The sequence below is a fragment of the Cephus cinctus genome, unplaced genomic scaffold (genome assembly GCF_000341935.2).
Source record: "Cephus cinctus unplaced genomic scaffold, Ccin1 Ccin1_scaffold0378, whole genome shotgun sequence".
In the NCBI taxonomy this organism is placed as follows: Eukaryota; Metazoa; Arthropoda; class Insecta; order Hymenoptera; family Cephidae; genus Cephus; species Cephus cinctus.
Genome location: NW_014333067.1, coordinates 86,461 through 95,123, shown reverse-complemented (window position 1 = coordinate 95,123; position 8,663 = coordinate 86,461). Strand labels below are relative to the sequence as shown.

General features: G+C 37.3%; 1 long non-coding RNA gene across 1 annotated transcript; it reads left to right on the top strand.

Annotated features, from left to right (window-relative positions):
- Positions 1-81: 81 nt before the first annotated feature.
- On the top strand, positions 82-1,574 carry LOC107267244. Its single transcript, XR_001537583.2, has 2 exons — positions 82-288; positions 886-1,574. It is a non-coding gene; the product is annotated as an uncharacterized LOC107267244 (long non-coding RNA).
- The last annotated feature ends 7,089 nt before the right edge of the window (positions 1,575-8,663 follow it).

The following is an 8,663-nucleotide window of genomic DNA, read 5'->3' as shown; positions in this document are numbered from 1 at the left end:
TAATGTGCTCGTTTCTATGATACGTTTTGGTATGCTTTGCGCAGACCTTAGATGACGACATAATATAGTGGTTGGTATGATCATTGTATGTTACATAAGCATTTATCGCAGTTTTGATGTGGTTTTTCTAATAATAATAAAATACCCATTTACGCTGTAAGAGCTTGCAGAAATCGTACTAAAGAAATGAAAAAATTAAAAATTAAATTTTTCGGTCCCCAAACGATCCAGAAATTGGAAAACAGTGGTGTGCGTCGTTGGGTATTAAAGAGGTTAATTTAAATTATGGTGAGTTCTCATTTTTAACCATATCACTATTGGATATTCAATCATCGTAATCATTAATGCCCGTTTTTTCCGATGCTGTTCAATGCATAAACTACGGAGTTTATGCATTAGATCACGTTGAAGAAAGCAGGCCTAATGTCCCTTTCCTCCGATTTTAATATAAATTTAAACTATGGTTATCATAACTTAAAACTATATTTAAAAAATTGAACCAGGCTTAAACCACGTTGGAGAAAAAGGGCATAAGAGTATATTCCGTAATTGAACCACGCTTGCGGTTATTAAATTTCAGCCAACTGCATTGACTGTTTTCGACCGGTGATAAAAATTAGTCAATGGCATTGGCTGAAATATGTATGTTAACCGTAACCGTGATTCAGTGACGAAAAGGAAAATGCATAAAATGACAAATAACACAATATAAATATGTATATCGAACAACTCGATAATTAAATGTACATTTACAATTCAGAATTATAAAATACAGATTATGTCCGTGTATAAAACGTCTTATTTATTATGAAACCCAATTAACCAGTTGTCTTCATCTTGTCGATGCTTTGAGATTCTTTCTACTTTTCCCTTGTCTCGTTTTAGGCTCGATCCTCATACAGGCGCCTCCGCTTGAACGCAGGATTTTGGTGGGTGAAGAATGACAATTTCTCTCCTACCGCCTGGTATTCGCCAATCAAAGTACAGCGTTTGAGCCCTGGCGTCTGTGTGAAGATCTAGCCTTAAGCTTACGATTTATCCAATCAGCAAAGATTTACATTAAAATTCATGTCGATATAGAGATTTCATCAAATCATTTTTTTCGTTATGACGGATTATCGATCCAAAATTTTATATGCAGTGGCAAAAAATTGTCACGTGTAATCCTTGAAGATTAAAACGATTGAGTTCACTGATGATGCTTTTACGATTTGACTTGACCCTCTATAGTGACCTTATGCTATGGTCAATCATTATTCGGTCAAATAGCATTTGCACGCAAGTAATTACCTGCATTTGTAATAATTGAATTAATAGACGCTGTTTGCAATTTTGAACTTTAAATTTTCCGCTCGTAATGACGTATTGTGAGGTCACGATTCTATTGGCTCTCACAAAATTCGTGCGCAAGAGCTCACCTTATCTTGTTACACCATGCTAAAGCATATCACGTCTAATGATAAGAATAGTCGAGCCACCTGTCATGATTTATATGAAACACAGTATATCATGTAACAATTAAAAAAAGTATTACTAATGCAATACGTATTAAAGTACATTCATAATGTACTGAACTTCTCTGATGATTATTATGCCCATTTTTAAGAAATGCCTTTTATTTATGTTAATTCCTAGTAGAATATGTAACACAATGCATTCATCTTTCTTATGTAAATTTAATATTGCCTCCTCATGACAAAGAAGAATATAATCTATTACGTGTTTGAGTAAGCATACATATATCTAACATATAATATGTATGTTACTATACGTTAGGTTATGTATTAAACCGATATTACCATCACTCATTATTACCTACTGACGGTTTTCAAGGTTCTGTCAATTCTGAATTACCGATACATGATTGGTTCATTTCGCTTTCCACGGCAACTGTTCTAGGAACCCGTGATGATAATCTTGAATTTTCATTTATGAAATTCATAAACAGTACAATGTCAATAGTTTTTTTCCCTATGCGCAGTTGACGACAAATTCTATTAGTTTAACCAACATTGTGGTATCGTTTTCGCAATGACAATGTGACACCGAAGAAATTAATCTCCGAATATGGATGAAACAGTACGTTTGCAGACACAATGATGTCATATCACAATGATGTAATTAAACAACGTACGGTCAACTTTGAATAACGACAGTACGATGCAGTAAACGTGCAGTGATTTGTCTCGCTCGTTACAATAAATAATTAATGAAAATAACAATACGACCTATCAGTGCGAAGGACTGAAAAATCTCGGTAATATTAAAGGCATACAAAATTCGACTGCGCCATGGAAAATGTAATAACCCGTTCTATTCACAGTTATAGCGTAGAAATCAGCCTAGGTGGTTTGATAATTTGGCATCAAGATCGTTCTATGCTTTGGTACTCGGCGTACTTCAGGGAGTACTTCACTCCCTCGCATATTCCGCGGGTCCACGCATTTCAGAGTGGAGTTAATAGCCGTAACAGGACCATACATCACGGTACAGGCAATTACGTGCGGCAAATACATAAATACTCGTTATTAACTTTGCATTCAAAGACTACGCGAAGCGATTAGATCCTTTAAACTTTACAATCCAGTATGGCTAGCCCCTCGTCATCAAGAACATAATTTCAGGACTTTTTATCCATCGGATACACCGCCCTCGTCAAAGCCTGTGTACTCTCTCTGACCTAACCTTCGTCAACCCCTGCATCTAACTTGCACGGTGAACTAAGCATACCGACGAATGTCCTATTATTACTACTTCTGTTCTCTCTCTCTCTCCCCTCCCCCTCCACCCTCTCCCCCTCTCCTTCTCTGTATTCTAACTCAACTAATCAACTAACTATTAAACTCAAAGTAATCAATATATCGAGTATAAATTTTATCCTCATAGTTGAACGTTTATATAATATACGTTTAATATTTTACATCGTCAAATGAAATGAATTTAAGAATAGTATCTTCTCATTCTTACTCCATGGAATGAGCTTTGTTAGACGAATAAAAGCTTATGTCTAAGTACATTCTAAAGCTTCCTGTCAGCACCCTAAGCAATCATTGTGTCCTCTATCGAATGCATACGAATTATGGTATAGCAACTATTGTGTTGCGTCTTCATCAAAACACGATGATACTCATAATACTACTAGTGAATTTTAGAACACAGCCTATATTGACAATATCCTTCCAAATTCGAGCGAGACAAAGGTCTGGTAATAATTGGTAGGTTTGCGAGGGCGATACGTTATCATCACGATTTACGAGAATTGCTGTGAAGGACTGGAATGACTAGTGAGTGATAATGTATTCCAGCACAATCAAGTAACCCTCTGCCACTCAGAACCCCTCCGTTGCTATTCACGCTTGTATTGTACTATAGGGTTATTCAAGTCTAACGCATCACCTGAAATCGAACCATCTATTTGATTCATATGGTAGAACTATCATCAATTGGCATGTTAATTTTGGATAACCCTGTATATCTGCATATATATGGTACAGACATCCTTTAGTAAAGTTCTACCAGCGGCATCCATTTACTTAGGCACTCTTGTAAACTTAACTTAAATGTTTTCTTCAATTACCAGCATAGTATTACGTTGTGCTTAGTGGAAATAGCGTTAAAGGAGCAAAAGCATTTGACTGGTCATTTGATCGTGTATCTTGCAACAGTTGTCAAATTTGACCAATCAGCTTGCTGGAAACAGCCTTAAGGCGGTACTCTTCATTGATCGGGTCAAAAAGTAACGATTTTTTAGAATGTTTTTGTTTTTGGAAAATAACGGAGGTACTAAATTCGAACCCCGATGAATGTGATGGTCAATTTCTAAGTTTCTATCTTCTTAAATTTCAGAGAAAAAATTCCTAAAAAATCAATATTTTTTGACCCGGTCAAAGAGAAAGCCCCTTAAATTTACTCTTTTTGTAGTTTTAAAGTCTCAAGTTTAGTCACGAAAACAAGTTTGACATCGTAAGAGGATGCCTTTTTGACGCTTAGGAATTTATCAACACATTTTAGAAATCTACACGCATGAAACATTGACTTATTATCGCTTTGGATACTAGTACAGCCATATACAGGGTGAATCACGAATCGTGATCGGTAGAGATTACTTTGTTATTAGCAGTCCGATCGAAAATGTTTTTATCAGCTTTTGCATGGTTTCAAGAGAGCTTTAACGTGATAGTGAAAAATTACTGGTCAACTCATTTTTTAATGTTTTTTCAAGGTTACCTTGAATTTTTTGTCTGTTAGAAGATTTCAAGACGAATTCGGCACATGTAAGGACATGATATTTTTTTCATCTGGTTCGAAAGAAAATTAAAAAACTAGATACTCCTTATCACAAGGAGAATCACAGCTACGCCGTTATACGCATCCATTCTGTCGTCTTCAGTCGCCATCAGTGTGGAGGAGAGGCCATAAAGAATAGAAAACAATCTTTTGTTCAACGTCTACGCGAGAGCACTGCAGCTCGTGAACACTATTTTGAACATCGTTATTAGCAGTCCGATCGAAAGTGTTTTCATCAGCTTTTGCATGGTTTTAAGAGAGCTTTAATGTGATAGTGAAAAATTACTGGTCAACTCTTTTTTTAATGATTTTTCAAGGTTACCTTGAATTTTTTGCAACCGAACATATAATTTTTTTACGCCTGTCTGTTAGAGGATTTCAAGACGAATTCGGCACATGTAAGGACATGATATTTTTTTCATCTGGTTCGAAAGAAAATTAAAAAACTTTGTATCACAAGGAGAATCACAGCTACGCCGTTATTACGCAACCAATGTTGTTGACAAGTCAAAATTTACCAATCTTAATTGTAACGATGTTCAAAATAGTGTTCACGAGCTGCAGTGCTCTCGCGTAGACGTTGAACAAAAGATTGTTTTCTATTCTTTATGGCCTCTCCTCCACACTGATGGCGACTGAAGACGACAGAATGGATGCGTATAACGGCGTAGCTGTGATTCTCCTTGTGATACAAAGTTTTTTAATTTTCTTTCGAACCAGATGAAAAAAATGTCATGTCCTTACATGTGCCGAATTCGTCTTGAAATCTTCTAACAGACAAAAAATTCAAGGTAACCTTGAAAAAACATTAAAAAAAGAGTTGACCAGTAATTTTTCACTATCACGTTAAAGCTCTCTTAAAACCATGAAAAAGCTGATAAAAACATTTTCGAACGGACTGCTAATAACAAAGTAATCTCTACTGATCACGATTCGTGATTCACCCTGTATATAAAAAAAAATAGAAAGATTGATATATATATACTTCCATTATTTGTCGCTATTATACCGGCTGGTGCAATGTTTAAAGTAACGAATATCATATGAGGTAGCAACTCTAACAAACACATAGTATTTCCCAGCAAATACAATAGTAGGCACATTTAACGTGCATATCAGTTGTAATTTTGCACTCGTATGGATAACGTCAACTTACAACTATAAAGGAAATTACAACCACCATGTACGTTAAATGTAATATTGTGTTTGCTGAGTTTATATTCGTTTATTGTATACAAAGTATGTATTATATTTCAAACAAAGTATGTATGGTAACGTTTATCACACTCCTTACAGTTTATATTACATGCTTCGTAAGCATTGGGTATAAGTTTGCACTGCAGTCAAACGAGAATTGGAATACGAATATGTATATCTATAGTTTATTAATCTATAGATATACAATACGTATTTCACCTCAACTGAACTCCGCCGGAAACCTAAGCCATTGTAATCAGATTCTATTGATGCTTTGACAATGTGCTAGACCAAGAAACTCACGCTGGTTCCGCGCGTAACCTTCGGCAATAGTCGGCAACTTTCGGCTGCTTTAGTCTTCGGTAGCCTTCGATAATATTCGATAGTCTGTATAATAAACAGCATAACTGTACGTATATCCCACTACAGGACGAAAAAGACAATTGTGTACAATTGGCTGAAGTTCGTGTCCTAGTGTTCTATTAAAAAGAAAATGGCCATGGTTGGTAGATGTTTTCGAGCGACCAGCTCCTTATAAGTTAAAACGTAAAATTTTTCGTTAAATGTGGCACTGATGTCGCGGCTATTATTTTAAGTAATAAATCTTTTATTTTAAAAACATTAAAGAAATTATTTCTAATTGATCAAAATTCATTCTTAAGAGTTGTATAGTTGCCCTATAAAGTACTATACGAATATAATAAACTGATACAAATGACAATAGCGTAGGGAAATATATGGCATGAGATAGTATTTTTTTATGCAACATACTATTCTTCTTGTATTGCAAATATTACTATATTACGATTATAAAGTATATTATATGTATATACTCAAGCTTTATTATATGTATTTTGCAGTAAATACAAGATGGCCATAGGGAAATCGCACAGATGTAACTTACAGGCAAACCTCAGTCTCTGCCCGAAGATCACCTGAATATTTTCTACCAATGAACATTTTTTAACAGGCCTGTAGAACGTGAAAGAGACAACAAGCGCCAAAACTCAATTTCCCAAATTTCTAAACGAGGAATTATATTTTTATGGACACTCGTAGAAAATGATTTACGAAAATTTTAACCCCTGTATGTCTTCTGATTTTACTCGAGCAGCTAGATTATGTCCTTCGGTCTTGACGTCGCTTCTTCTCGACAGCTTTCCGACAGGCTCGTAGTTGACTCTCTCGGACCCGATAATGAATTCAGAAACAAACGAAACATTCCCCAAAGGCAAATAAATACAAATTCTCAAAATCAAGTCAGTCCAACGTCACGCGAAACGTTCCATAACCCATCAGGCCCCACGAGGTAGTCGAATTTACCTACTTTTGTGACGTGCATCAAAATGCCACGTCACACTGTATATACATGACGGCGCGCTTTGTTCATTGGCTTTAAGAGAAAAAACAAAATGAAAATAGACGCGAGCCAGAGGGGGTAGAGGAAGGAAGCCTGTAGCGGGGTGCGCAGGGGGGTCGGCAGTACGACGAGGAGAAGCGAGCGGACTACCCGCAACGACTCGCTAATTTCTGTCAATCCAGTAGGGCAATCGTGTGTATCGCGTAGTGTTCGCCAAATAAAGAAATTCACCGGTCTTCGGGAGAACCTGCCTACAATGGCCCAGCCCTAACAGGTTGACCCCCTTGATTTAATCGACATCCACATACTAGTTTTCTTCGCAGTATTCGTTATTTTCATCTGGAGATGGACACTTGGACATTCATTGGGCATTTTCTTGGACACTTCATTGGACGTTCCGTTATTTTCATCTCCATCATGACCCGCTGTTGATCCGATTCTCGAAGAATACGAATCTCTTCCCCAATGGCAGCCATTTGAATGAATAATGCTTACCACCGAATCCACGTTAATTGAATCAATCGCATAAAAGTCTCTGCCCCATGTACTTGTTCCCAATCGCTGTGTGTGCCGCGTATATACACACAAGCGCACTGGTGAATCCATCCCCTATGCTCACACCCCATATCGCATAGCCACCATCCCTCTGTGCCACCCTCAGCATCTACACTCGCACAGGTTCGGAATTGTACTTTTATGTTAGGGGCGCAAGTTCAAGATGGCTGTCCTTGCGAATGTACAAACTGAGCAATTTGTCTGGTTCGGCATTCCTTCTTCCGTAAGTGTAGTTAGCTCAATGGAAACGGATGCCGACGCTTTTGAAACTGCGAGCGAGAGTCCAATAGGAAGAATCTAATTGTAAGAGTGAAAGGCCGATAAAGGCTGATGAACGGCCGGGATAGGATAGTGTCGACGAACTAAAGCAAAAAGTGCATAAATAGGTTTCCGTCATGTTGTTAAATTTTTCGTAAGAATAATTCACGGCTTTTGTCAAAAGTCCACGGGACAAATGACTTCTAAAGGCTTCTTTTCATATATTTCTTAAATACACGAATAAAGACCGTCCACGAGTAACACAGCTTCTGGAGGGGTCATCTTTTTATGAGTTTTAAAGCAAATGAGTCCCCCCGACTGAATATTTTACTCGTGGAACGACGTTTATCCATTAAACGATGCATGTTCATTCGAAAAGTCTTTTTGGTAGGCGCGATAGAAATATCCCGGACGGAAGGATACAAAAGAAAAAGGAGAAGCACGAGAGGTTGATCGTTAGAAGTGAGTGGAAGCGAGAGGGACGCAACGAGGTCATTGCCTACCCTCGACATCCGCTTTTTACCGAGTTGGCACGAAACGAGTGTTGTAGACATGACACTCACAATGTTAGGTTGCTGAGCGACGCGTCGTTCTAGGAGGAAAATTTAATTTCAGCCAACAGCATTCGAGTCCGTAGCACATTGCTATTCAGCATTTGGCAAAACCGTGTTCGAATTGAATTTGTCCTTGCTTGTATTTGACCGTGGAAACTTTTTTTCAATAAGCCGATTTTCGAATCGGAGCACCCAATATTTGTATCCGCAGGAAGCAAACAAGTCGTCAGATTTCAAGAAAGTCAAACTAATAATTTTTATCCCCCTTTTCACGATCAGGTCAATTCCGTTCCCTTTTGATTATAAAGACTGGTTGAGAATAGAAAAAAAGCTTGAACTAATACGATACGTGAAAACGCGAGGACGAAGTTACGAAATACATATGAGAATTGCACGATTCAACCATTTTGCGTTTCAATTACGAATAGTATAATCTATTTTGAAATATTTTC